The 13,446-nt window shown below is 40.0% G+C and overlaps 1 protein-coding gene across 3 annotated transcripts in view; it reads left to right on the top strand.

Annotated features, from left to right (window-relative positions):
- RERG (RAS like estrogen regulated growth inhibitor) overlaps positions 1-13,446 on the top strand; it is a 94,375-nt gene that overhangs the window by 13,301 nt on the left and 67,628 nt on the right. The window lies entirely within an intron of this gene.

Raw genomic sequence — 13,446 nt, forward strand, 5'->3', positions numbered from 1 at the left:
GAGTGTATACTTTTGTTCTCAAATGGATGAATTTATGTGCTTCATAACTGCTGCTGCAAATAAGAGCTGGGTTTGGGAAAGGCTTTTTCTTCATTAGGTTATACCAGTACATATCAATCTTGAGCATGCTTTGGAATCACATCGAGGGCTTGCGATATATGTTTCAGGACCCCATTTCCAGAGATTCTGATTCACTAGGTCTGTAGAAGGGCCAGAGAATTTCTATTTCTAACAGGATCTTAGATGGATGCTGCTATCTGGGGACCACTTTTGGGAGCCACTGTGCTATGTTGGCTAAGTATTGAATTTCCATTTGAAATGAATGTGTTTTCCATCTTGAAAAAGCATACAGCTTTTTGAGAACTGCATGTAATAAAACACCGAGTGCCAGGCACTGTCATGAGTCTTGGTAATACAGTGACAAGTGGAACAGACTTGTGCTCTGCCCTCATGAAGCTAACAGTGTAATGGGAGTAGCCTACGTGAGCCAAATAACACTCTCTGGGGTGGAGCAAATATGAGGCTTTTCTGTGGTTCCTCAAGACAAGAATTTTTCATTCACAGGATAGTAGGGTAAGTTGTTCTTTAAAAAGAAAGGGTAGGGCTCAAGAGCTGTGAAAGGCTAAGCTTTGATTTTAAGACGATACTTTGAGCTGTTTGGCAATAACAGAAAGGGTGGGTTGTGCTAAACTGTGGCATTAAGGGTATGGGAATTAAACATATATTCTAAGACCATGGTACCAACTTTTCCACTGAGAGAAGCCAAATTGACCACATAGGAATTGAACCCATAAGCTTAAACTTGTTAACACCCTGTTTCATCCAGTTAGGTTAAGGCTAATGTAGAACCAAATTAAAGTAACAGTTGTTTTTCCCCCACATTTGGAAAAAATGATTTTAAATTGCTCTTTGACAGTGGCCTTTATAAAACTTATGCAAACGTTGTGTAGACAGAACTGCAGGATTGAAAAAGTTCATAAGTTTCCACTGTTTTGCATACAAAGATAAAATCTTTTTCTCAATGATGCATTTCCTGGTTTTAAAAAATATTTTTAAGAGTTCTCTTGTTTTATGCCATTGGGCAGTAATTTAAGTTGTGAAGGCAAAAATAAAAAAGAATAAAAAAGTATGAATATTTACTTGCCTGAAAAGTATCTGACTTCTTTTTGCATTAAGAACCCCATAAATTACAACTGAACTTAACAGCTGAGCCAGCTTCCTAGTCATTTGGCAACACATGTTGAGTTAGATGTTTTAAAGGAAGACTCAGCCACACATGGTAGTATGAGTAATGGTTATCTGTTCCAATGCCTGGGACTATTTTTCCATTTAAATATTTTATATCTTGATTCTGTTTTTCTAGCAGTATTCCAAAAGAGGTAAAATCAGAGCACAGTAACCATACATTTAAATCCTTGAGTCCCCAAACTTAACCTATGATTTCTTATGCCTCTTATGTATTAATTTACATATATTTATGAAATTCCTCCTATGTTCCCAGCTCTTCTACACTCTCCATCCTCCTCCCATATGCCCAATAAAATAACATTTGTGGGGTAAGTCCAAAGAACTCTGTGATTGTCTTTGTCTTCAGGGATTTAAGTGTTTTATTGGGCACGTCTGACTCATAGTTAGTGGTAGTTTGTGTTTGAGCAGAATGATTGATTTTTCACACATTTTTATCTTGACATATTTAAAGAAAATTTTCAGAATTGCAGAAACAGCATGGAGAGTTCTTGTGTACCCTTCACCTAGCTTCCCCTAAAGATGCACCTTATAGAAGAATCTTAATGCATTATCAAAACCAGGAAACTGACATGGACACAATGTTAATTGTAGGATGCAGGATACAACTAAGCCACAGATCTTACAATTACTGTTTTTTTACTCAATTCTAGTCTGAGCTTATTTGAAAAGACAAGTTGGGAGGAACACAGAAGGAGGGCCTTCAAGGAAGGGTAGAGTTTTGCAGGAGTTTTCAAAAAATGAAATTGAAAGGCAACTTATCAGAAATGTATATATTGAGAAATGTGCAATGGAACATTTTAAGATGTACACAAGACAGTGTTCTAGCAGTTTAGTTCAGGGCATGTCTGCTACAGGAGTGGATGAGAGTAAGAAAAATTGGTGGGAAATACTTGAGAAGGCCTTGAGGGAGGCAGGGAGACTATCATACTGTAAATTCAGTGGGACTTTCACAGTGAGAAATGGAACAACCTTCTTTTTATTTCTTATCTTTCAAAATTGTGTTTTCTCCATATCATGTCACATATCTCATGAATGTTGGAATTAGAGGGGGAAAAGGACAACAAAGTGATAAAAGAAAGGGATAGGAGCTAAGTGATATCAGGAAAAGAGAAGAGCTTTTAGGATCTTGCTGACTCAGACCCAGGAATGGGCCTATTAGAGCTTCTGAGAGCTGACTCATCAATCCTCACTTCCTTTCAGTGGGAGAAGCGGGTCTGGAGTCCAAAAGGCCATTTATTAACTGTGCACATGGTCAGCTTAATGTTGGGGAGCCCCATTTCATCTACAGTAAAATGCAGATGATAATAGCCATCTGATAGTAGGGCTATTGTGCACCAAAACCACATGAGATATAATAGTAATTGGCAATCAGAATAATGGACTATAAGCCAGCACTGTTTCAGGACATGTCACATAGAGGAACCCATATAATAATCTCAACTACTCTATGAATTTGGCCTTATTATCTCCCTTCTTTACAGATGAGGAGCTTGAGGTCCAGAGGAGAAGTAAGTCACTTGCCCAGAGTCAGACAGGTAGTGACAGAATTTCTGCAGAGCCAGGGTTCAGACCTGGGCCGTTTGCCTGCCTTGTTGTCCGCAGTACTCTGAAAATTCTAACAAAATGCCACACACAAGTCTAGGTGCTCAATAAATGTTTTCTCCCCGCCCCCCGACCCCCCACCCCTGCTTGTCTTCTCTTCCTTGTCACTTTGGGGCATTCATTTGCATTAATTGCATCTATGAGGAGTACTTCATTTCACTTGATCCATTACTGGGGAAAAATGAGAAGCCAGAACACACTGTGAGATCTCATACAGTCTTATATTACATTTTTATTCAACTGGGTTTTCAAAATAATGTTTCTATTCCAAATTCTGCCTATGATTTCATGCTAAAATCTCTTATTTGGCTTTTGAGGCCCAACAGTATTTGAAGGAGGTATTAGGGAAGGAGACTGGAAATGGCAAGAAGGATGGAAGAGCTTAACATTTAATATGTGAAAAATGTGAAACGTGTTAAATATCCTCAGTGGAAAGGGAGGATACATTAATAATTTGACCTGGAAGGGCCCCAAAAGCAAAACTCAGAAGCTTTTTAAACACGTGAAAGTCCTAACATGTCAACATTAAGGAAAATATATAGTCAAGTGAAAAATTGTAAATGATGGTATGTGTTAAAAATATTGGATTGCAGAGATTTTCTTCATTATTTATCACAATAGGCAGTGTTTTTTTCTTCACTGGAATACAAGATGTTCTTGTGAACCAAATAGCTGGAAGAATCGGGCCCCTATACAGGGCAAAATGCTAGAAGGCTTCAAACATTTTATGAGGGCAGATTGGGTAGGACTGGATCCCATCAGATAACTAGAGATCTTTAACTGCTATGAATAATTCATGATTAATTATTGCTGGAGACTTCTAGGTCAGTAAATATCATTAGACTAGGAAGCTTTTTGTAAATGCAAGGGACCACTATCATTTATTGTTACTGATTGTTTTTTGATCTCATAACTGATTAGATTATGGTGATGCTATTTTGGATGAATAATTGGTGGCAAAATGGAAACTGTATATAGGTTTCTCAGATCATTGTTTCAGATTCAGTAAAAAAGGAGGTTTGTTCAGTATAAATTAAGAAATTCCTTAAACTCACCATCATGAAAAAACAAACTTTTGTAAATGTGGTTTATTTAAGGTATCATGAAACAAGATTTTAAAATGATCTTTATGCAAGGTAGCATTGTCATTTAGTAAGGGAACACTTTTCAATCTTAGTTGGCCACCTACAGAACATTCATTGTAGTCTACCAAATACCTTTGTCTGCTTAGCTGAGTTTACTGAAGTCCTGGGCGCTTTGTGCCGAGTTCAAATATCCATCAAACTATTATTATGTTTATTTCTAATGTGCTGGTTTAAATGATCCAAAATTTACTATAGAGTAATTTTATTGCAATGAAAGTATTTCATTTGACTAAGGAACAAATGCAAACAAAAAGAAAAAATTGTCAAGAAATATCAAGTTCCTATTAATAAAATGAATAGATAAAGGTAGAAACAAAACTGAATTTGTCAAGACCCACATTAAAAAGATACTGGACTAGACATTTGATTAAATTAGATAATTTTCAAATCTCTACAGCTATTTGATGAATGTTTGTATGTGTGCGTATGTGCATGTGCGTATGTGTGTGTGTATGTGTGTGCATGTATATACTGGCCAAGAGTACTATTCCAGAAAATCAGAACTTAAATCATCTATGAATAATAGAGTTTTCTAGATTCTAAACATGGAAACTTTGGAGATACTAATAATGGGCTTAACTTACTCTCATGTTTAGCTTCTTCCTCCATTTGTGGTAAACACTAGTCTAGAAAAACATTGACTACCTTTTCCCAGGAGTGGAAAGTTGTCGTCAGAAATAGAAAGATTGAGATGGCACACAGCAGGCTTGGGGGGCATGCAGAAGTCAAACCAAACCAAACCAGGCCACTCATACTTTTTTCAGTAAAAAGGCCTCAGAATGTGATCACCAAATGGAAACACTTTATAAAATGCATAAACTATAGAAATAAGAACTAAGTTGTTTCAAAACATTTGCTTTGGAAAAAGGCCACCTTATGTTCCCACCCAGAGTTCCCCTGTACCTGATTTATGTGGGTAGATAATGAGATGTGGGACTTGAGCTAATGAGTTATAACATGAGACTCGGGACTTTGAGTAGATGCTGGAATGGGTTAAGAATATTGAGGATCCCAGGATGGCACGGATACTTTTGCAATTGGAACTCCCTTTATGGACCAGTGAGAGGAATGTGATAGACAGAGTCATGACCCCCAAAGAGGTCCATGCCCTAATCTCAGGAACCTGTGAATAAATTACCTTACATGGCAAAGGGACTTTGCAAATGTGATGGAGATTATGAACCTTGAGATGAAGAGGTTATCCCAGATTGTGCAGATAAGACCAACCTCAGCCACAATTCCCTAAAACTGAAGAATCTTTCCAGGCTGAGGTCAGAGTCTGAGGCTGGTGGAGGGTGTGACTGAGAAGGAATGGTCACAGAGGTGTAATGGTGCTGGCTTTGAGGATGGAGAAGGGGACCATTAGTCAAAAAATACAGGTGGATTCTGAAAGCTAGAGAAGGATGGGAAATACATTCTCTTCTAGCACCTCCAGACAGGTCCTGATGACTGTGTCAGACTTCTAACTTATGGGTATGTAAGATAGCAAATTTTTGCTGTTGTAGGGCACTAAATGGGTGCTGATTTGGATTCTTATGCATGAAAATTGAGTGTAGCTCCTAGAAGCTTTGACTTCATACAGTAAGAGACTGCTGAGAATCAGTAAGGTCTACCCAGAATAAAGTACCGGAGTCTGTGCATAGATGTGCCCCCTCACCCTAAAGTTCAAAATGTCCTCTAAAAACTCAGGAAAGGAGTCCATATCAGTCTTAAGGGAGATCAAGGGGAAGGGGAAAACCAAACTCCTGAAAAATCATGGTTTGTCAGTTTCCAGGTTTAGGGTATCCCAGTGAGTGGGGCACGGCCTGAGTGGACTTGAGTCCTACACCCTTCCTGGTGAGGTGGGGAGGTATCTTTGAGAACTGCATACATAGCAGAGGAAGCTATTCACAGTAGGTCAAACCACAGGGATTTATCAATGCAAGCATCCTCACCCAGAGAGACGATAGGAAAATGGAGAGCAAAGAAAAAAAGAGCCAGAGGTTGTAAAGTAAAGAGATCTGAAGCAGCTGATGTGGAGACACAGGCCAGGTGACGTCCTTGTGGACAAAGCAATTTGTGATCCTTCTGCATCTTTGGTCTCTGTGGGCCCTAGACCACCTGGCCATTCTGAGGGCAGAGGCCTGAACTGAAGCAAAGCTGCTGACACAGGATAAAACACCAGTCTTCTTGATACAGGTTGCTCAGCATCTGAGTTCGGCTAAATGGCGCTCCTGCTTAATGCAGGGCAACCGGGCCTTCTTTCTTCCTGCACTGCCCATCCCCATGTACATGCGCAGTGCAGACAAACCTCTGTTCTGCCTCCATCTGTTTAATCAGGAATTTATAAGGGGTAGGGCTCACGTTCCCAAGATGACTTAAATTGGCTTCTCATATTCTACTTTCTAGGTGTGAGGGCCCATAAATAGCAAATAATAAAAATGGTTTATATAACACCAGACACTATACAAAGTATTTTATTTATAAGACCTCATTGAATAGCTCACCACAACACAATGAACTAGGTCTTTTTATGATCTGTATTTTTCAGATGAGGAAACTGAGGATCGGCAAGATTTAATAACATGCCCAAAGCATATACATAATAAATTCAAGTTCAAGTTCAGAGCCAGAACTTTAACCCAGGTGTACTGAGTCCAAATGCTAACTGTCCTAGTTTCAGGCTGTGCTCATACTATTCTAACCAAGAATAGCTCAATCTTGGCAAGCCGGTAGTATGTCACCGAGTGTAACAATCTCCCTATTGTGTCACAATTAACTACTTGTGATTTCTGAGAACGGTCTTCAGAAAGAGATTGAACATTATGATATGTCTTAATAATAATTTGACAGCCCAGTAGCCAGCCTTTTTGGAGTCATATCCTGGCTGCACCAGAATGAAAGTTACAAAATACAGGCATTTTTGTGTGTTTGGACCAGTGGCAGATTTGGGTGCTCAATAACTATGTGGAGAACAAAAGACTGCCCTGCTGTCATCATAAGTATTAAGTGGAGTAATACATGAACATACTTAGGACAGTGTCTGACAACTAGTCAATGTCAGTCAATGTCAGCTATTGTTATTACAGGAGATTGAAGGCCTTTCTCTGTGACTGACCAGGCCTGTGGTCCATTGAGATGCCAACAGTGAGAAGGTTTGGTTATTTTATGATTAGAACCTTTGTCCCTCACTCCTGGCCTCTCTTGTCTCTCTTCTCATTCTCACCTAGGACTGTTTTGTTTCACTGGCAGCAACTAAGAAGTATTACACAGTATTTACAAAATATAAAGTGGGCTATGAAGGTGTAAGAATAGGCTTTGCTCTCTGGTAAAATTATATACAAAATGCCTTTCTCGGAATGCATCATTGACAGTAATTGGGAATCACCACTTCTAAAGGTCTTTTAAAATGATTTCTTCTCCAAGAGAGGTGGTATGCATTCTGTTTTTAGGGTAAACTAATTGATCACCTGTCATCACATGCTTCCCCTTCACTCATGTGCTTACTTGTGTTGACCCTTAGTATATTTTTTGGTGTAAGGTCCACAAGCTTGGAAGCATAGGATACCTGACTGTCCTGTACATCTGGACTTTAAACATAAGCACAGTTGCTAATATGAAGTCCAAGCTTGAGATTGCATGTCTGAGAAACACTTCCTCTGGGCAAAGGAAGATTAAGGCAAGGTGTCATTTCCTAGCATGTTTATGCCAGCCTTGTACAAGCTGATAATGTTGATTATCTCTGTCCAGGAAGCCAGAGCTATTTCTTCAGTCAGAAAAGCTGTGCCTGGGTAGAATGAAATGTTCTTTTTTCCATAAATAAATAAAACTCTGCATCCACACCATTTCCCTGGGATGGTCAGTGTGTTCATTCCCACATTATCTCTCTACACCTGGGCTGCTTTCTCATTTGACTTTATATGAATCCTGCTCTATAAATCATTGACTTAGAGAGGGCTCATTTATGTAAACTTGTGGAGGAATGGCCATCTCTTTCCAAGATTTCAAATATCCTGAAAGGAGGAGAAAGGTCACTGGATCATATTCCTTAGGTAGTCAAAGGTCACACAGATTCATCTTTGATAGTTGCTTTGATTGGAGCATGGCTGCAGCCCATGGACCATTATGGGGAGATGCTATGTCCCGTCCACATGGTTGTCCATTCAGCTTGTAAATATCTCAAGATACACAGAACAGAAAATCATCCAACTGAGTAACTCTTCACTGTAAGATGTTCATGCATCCAATTTAAACCATGATTTGGGGAGCATGAGCACAGGATGGGAACTGGAGCTGTGAGCCTCTGGGGAGGAGGAGGATGCATTAACATTGTCTCTATCGTCAGTGATTCACCTTCTAGGTATCTGTTTGCCTTATTTTAGTGCCATATGGCAGCTGACACTCATTTCCTCATACCTTCCTGATTTTCTTTTGACCTCAGTTCAACTTGAGACAAATAAATGCTGATGGATGTGAGTAATTAACTAAACCAACAGGTTAAACATACACACACACAGCCAAGTTTCTGTGCATTAACAAGGTAAGAGGAGATTTTCCATGGGTACCTGCAGAACCAGGACACACAATCATCTGTGGGGCAGGGAGAAGGCCACCTACTTAGCAGGAAGAAAATGAGTGGGCAGAAGAGACTGAGGGATTAATAATGACCTCTCTCTGTTAATGAGGCACGCTCAGCCTTTGAGGCAATGCCACCTGTGTGCAGGGCGAGCAGGGAAGGTGAGGTTGTCCTGTAAAGATTGCATCTTATCCTCTTCCTGCCACCTAGGCTCACCCTCAGCCATATCTGACCTTACCCAGAGCAGCACCCTCAAGGCACTGTGGGAATCTCTTCAATTTTGCTGCCATCTCTAGGTGGCTAGTTAGAATTTTTCTATTTCAGCGGTTATTTGTTCATTAGCCATCACTATAACGATGTTCAGAAGGGCTTGACTCAAGTCACACTGCAAGCATTAATTTAATGAACTAACTTTCTGGGTAGTACATTGAACCTTTCTACAAAGTGTATGCTGGGAGATAATATACACAGACTTTTTAAAAAATCCAAACAAAAACTTTCTCAACTTTCAATGAAAAGAAAGGGCTGAATCCTTGGCGTAACTTAACCACAGGCTATCTGTCAACCCAAAAATTGGTCTTGCATAGGTAGTGGATTTTGAGATGGTTGTGGATATTGTACCTGGAGAATCTAACACCACCAGCAAGATTTTCTCTGTGAATTTCAACAAATTCTCTTTGGTCAGACAATCAACCCAGTATCCCACAACAGTAACCAGAGGGTGAAGAATGGACAAGACCAGAGACCCTGCTGTTGTCAATAGAATTGCTTTTTCCGATAAAGCAGAATAGAAGTCCCTCCTTGACCACTTTGAACTGAGCATCATGTTAAGTGTTCCTTGAAGAGATGGGCTCCAGGCGTTTAAACATTCACAGTGTGTGAATCTGTGATAATGGAATTCTAGTAATAGAGAAAAGCATGCCTAGTACAGATTTCACTGAACACCAACCTTTTTCAAGAGATCAGTCTTGTTCTTTTTTTTCTTTACAAAATCAGTCTAATAAAACCTATTTCCAAAAGCATAGGTTCCAAAAGGAGAACGTATATATTTTGAGAACTGGAAGCAGCAGACAACATGTGAGAAAGCAGGAAAAGAATGCTTCAAGAGATCAGTTTCCAGTGACTTCTGAATGATCATTTATGATCATACTTAAATGTCTTTTGCCCTTGTTCCCTGAACAGCAGGCCTGGAATGTGCTGTTGAAAGAAGTCAGTATTTGTTAGCGAGTCCAGCCTGGGTCCTGTGAATATGTGTCATGCAAGTTTAGACGTCCCCCAGCTGCACACCCTTTCCCTCAGCATATGATTTAGCATAATCCCCCCAAGGTTCTCAAAACAGGCAAATAATCTTAAGTCCTTGCACAGAGTTTGTGAGTCACTGTTTTGATTGTTCTGGTAAAGGTACTTACTTTTTTTCCTGCTGGCAAAGTGAAATCTCAGATTCAAATCCTTTCATGGGGAGGGGTGGGAAAGGGCAGAATGAAAAGAAGCAAGCCTCTTTTCACTGAGTCACTCCTTTTATAGTATAATAATAACCTGAATCGTTTGCCTACCATTGAAATTTTGGAACATGAGAACGCATGCAGGGGAAATAATAGCTAAGTATTCATAGGCAGATTTCTCTCATTTGCAATGATATTTATAATTTCTCTTACTTATGATATCTTTTCTATCTAAACCAGACCCAGAGTCAAAATGCCAGAGGACCAGGACTGTCTCCCAGCTCTAAGTTTCTGCCATACTGTATTGCCATATGTCCACCATTATGACACAGATGCACATAAGTTTCTAAAGCTGCCATTTTGTTTATCTTTGAGGGAAACAGAAGAGAGGACTCCAGGGTGGGGAGTGGTAATTGGTGTGGGGTTAAGGCTCTCATAGTGTTCAGAGAGGCAGGTATAATTCTCTAATGAGATGAACCAGAATTCCTTGGAGAAGTGGCTCCAGGGCTGGGGCAGGCAATGAAAGATGAGCTTGGAGCATCTTGCAGTGCCAGAAAGTGAAAAATGCTGAAAAGTGAGAGGGGATAGCAACACACCCACCTTGCAGAAAGGGCCCCCGATGGCCAGAGTTGGAACACTTTGAGCAAAATAAATATGAACATAAACCCAGTAAGTAGTAATGATATACCAAGGGGAAAAATGGGTATCCTTGAGTGCATTCTGATAATAAACAAATAACTGAATAAATAGAAGGGGAAGAAATGACAAATTGTCCTTACAAAATTATTGCAATTAATAAGTTTAGGATGAACAAGAGAAATAGAACATTAGAACACCACAGTAATAACTGCTGCCGGCAGCCATCAATGGATTTAGTGAGTGAAAGTTTAAGCAGAAACAGGATGTTCATATAATCTCAATGTTTCTCCCCTAAAATAAGCATTTATTAATTATAAAGGGAAAATAGTAACTTTCCAGGGAAGAAAGCCGGCAGATGACACCTTAACCAAGTACTGAAGGTCAGCATCATTAGGAAGAAGGTGCATCTCCATGGTGATAAGATACACTGAGAAGAATACATCTCCTCAGTGGCATTCTTTCCAATGATGCATAACCTCCATCTAATCATGGAATGACATTAGGTAAGCCCCAAACTGAGGACGTTATACAAAATAGTGTCAAGATTGAGAAAGACAAGGAAAGACTGAGGAACTGTCCTAGATTGGAGGACATGAAGGGGATACAACAGCCACATACAACATGGGACCCTGAATTGTATCCTGGGAGAGAGAAAAGGACATTATTGGAAAACCTGGTGAAACCCAAACCAGATCTATATTCAGTTAGCAGTATTGTACCGATGTTAGTTGCCTAGTTTTGATCACTGTGGTTATGTAAGATACTAACTTTACATGAATGTAGTCGATAGAACTCTCTGCACTCTTTTTGCAACTCTTTTGTAAATCAAAATTATCTCCAAAGAAAAGCTGTTGTATAGATGGTATTTAGTTATCTCTCTATACTTTTCAGTACTGAAAGATAAATGAGTGTAAGGTGTCTGGGACAGTGGCAAAATCACTGTTTACAATAAAACTTGGTATTTGTCCATTCAGCAGCTACTCAGCAGCCACTAGGTTGAATCACTGTGTTAGTCTCAGGGATTTAGCAGCTAATAAGCCAGATAAATTCTGACAAAGCAATGAGTGCTGCAAAGAGGGAAGTACATAGTCTGATGGCAAAATACAGAAGCCACATTTAAGTGAGGCTTGGGGGATCAGAGATCACAGGTTGAAGATGAGTATGGATTAGCCAAGTTAGGATTGTTTGGGGAGGGGAAAAGGGTACATTTCAGGCAGAAGACACAACACAGTAAGAGTGGAGGCAAGAGAAAATACAACATTTTGAAGAAACAAAGAAATAGTTAACTTGGCTGGATCATGGCATGGATTTTAAGGGGAGCTTGAAAGGTACACAAAAGCTAGGTCATGTTTAGAGGTTTGTAACTTAACCTACATGTGAGGCCATCTAGTAAAGAGCTCTAATCAGTGAGCAATGTTATTGCATTTATATTTTAGAAAAGCTACTCTGGCTTCCCTGAGAAGAACAGATTATAAAGGGAAACGGGTCAGAGGCAGAGGGACAGGGAGACCGATCAGGAGGCCGTTCCAGCAGTTCCAGCAGGGGATGACAGTCACCTTGACACAATGGCTAGCGTTTTAAAGAGAAAGTGGACAGATTTGAGAGATTTCAGGAAGGTATAATCAACATCAGTTAATGATTGATTGTATGAGGGTGGTGAGGGGGAGGGAGGATTTACTATTTAGAATGTTCCATCTAGAATCTGTACATCATTTGTAAGTCTACGCAGAGATCATGCTATCGTGTCTGACAGTGACCTGTGACTCAGATATGATTGTCTGGAGATCTGTGATGTTGCTTGTGTAGGTGAGACAGACGCACTAGGAGGCCTCCAGGGAGTCATGTCCCCTCCCCTTGAGTTGAGGCAGGAACTATAACTTGCTTCTAACCAATAGAAAAGCAAGGGTGATGGGATGCCACTTCTGTGATTAAATTAATTATAACACTCTGCCTTAGCTGATGAAATGGGAAAGATCCCTTTGCTGGCTTTGAAGAAGTAAGGTGCCACATTATGAGAGGGCTACATTACAGGTCACCTGTAGGAGCTGAGAGTGGCCCCTGGCTGACAGCCAGCAAAAAAATGAATCTCGGTCCTCCAACCATGATGAATTGAATTTACCAACAACCTGAAGAGCCTTGGAAATGGATCTTTCCCAAGTCAAGCCTCTGATGTGACTGCAATCCCAACTGACACTTGGTGGCAGCCTGCTGACACTTGTGACCCACTAACCTATGAGATAACCAAGGGTATTTTGAGCCACTACATTTGTGGCAATTTGTTATTCATCAACAGAAAATGAATATACTTGCTCCAGATGCCTTTGTTTTCTCATTCGTATCTCCTACCTTTAGCTCAGTCCATTATCAGAGTCTGAAGCCATGGATTTTTCTTCTCATTTTTATCTATCCTTATGTTTTCAGCTATTAAATCCAGATGTTCCAAATATCAAAACTTCTTTTAGCACAAGTAACATGACTGGGTTAACTTACGAATCAAGGAACATCTTACCACCTTTGGACAACTCTAAAACTATGATGTGTACGTAACCCATCACCAAAGACATTTGCTTTCAAGTATTGGGGTTCCCCAAATATCTTCCTACTGTTTGAACTCTGAGGACCCACTGTACACCGAAGCTGGCTTCCCACGCTCTCCTGTGTTCCTTACCATAGACACTGTGGACCTAAGGTGCTTCCAGGCTTTATTTAAATTGTCATCATCTGCTATAATTCTTAGAGTTCTTTGAGCCCTCCTTAATCTCATCCCTAAACTGAACTCTATATAGTGTACCCTCAATTCCTTCTTCCTGTCTTA

This window comes from Manis javanica, chromosome 15 (genome assembly GCF_040802235.1).
Source record: "Manis javanica isolate MJ-LG chromosome 15, MJ_LKY, whole genome shotgun sequence".
NCBI lineage: Eukaryota > Metazoa > Chordata > Mammalia > Pholidota > Manidae > Manis > Manis javanica.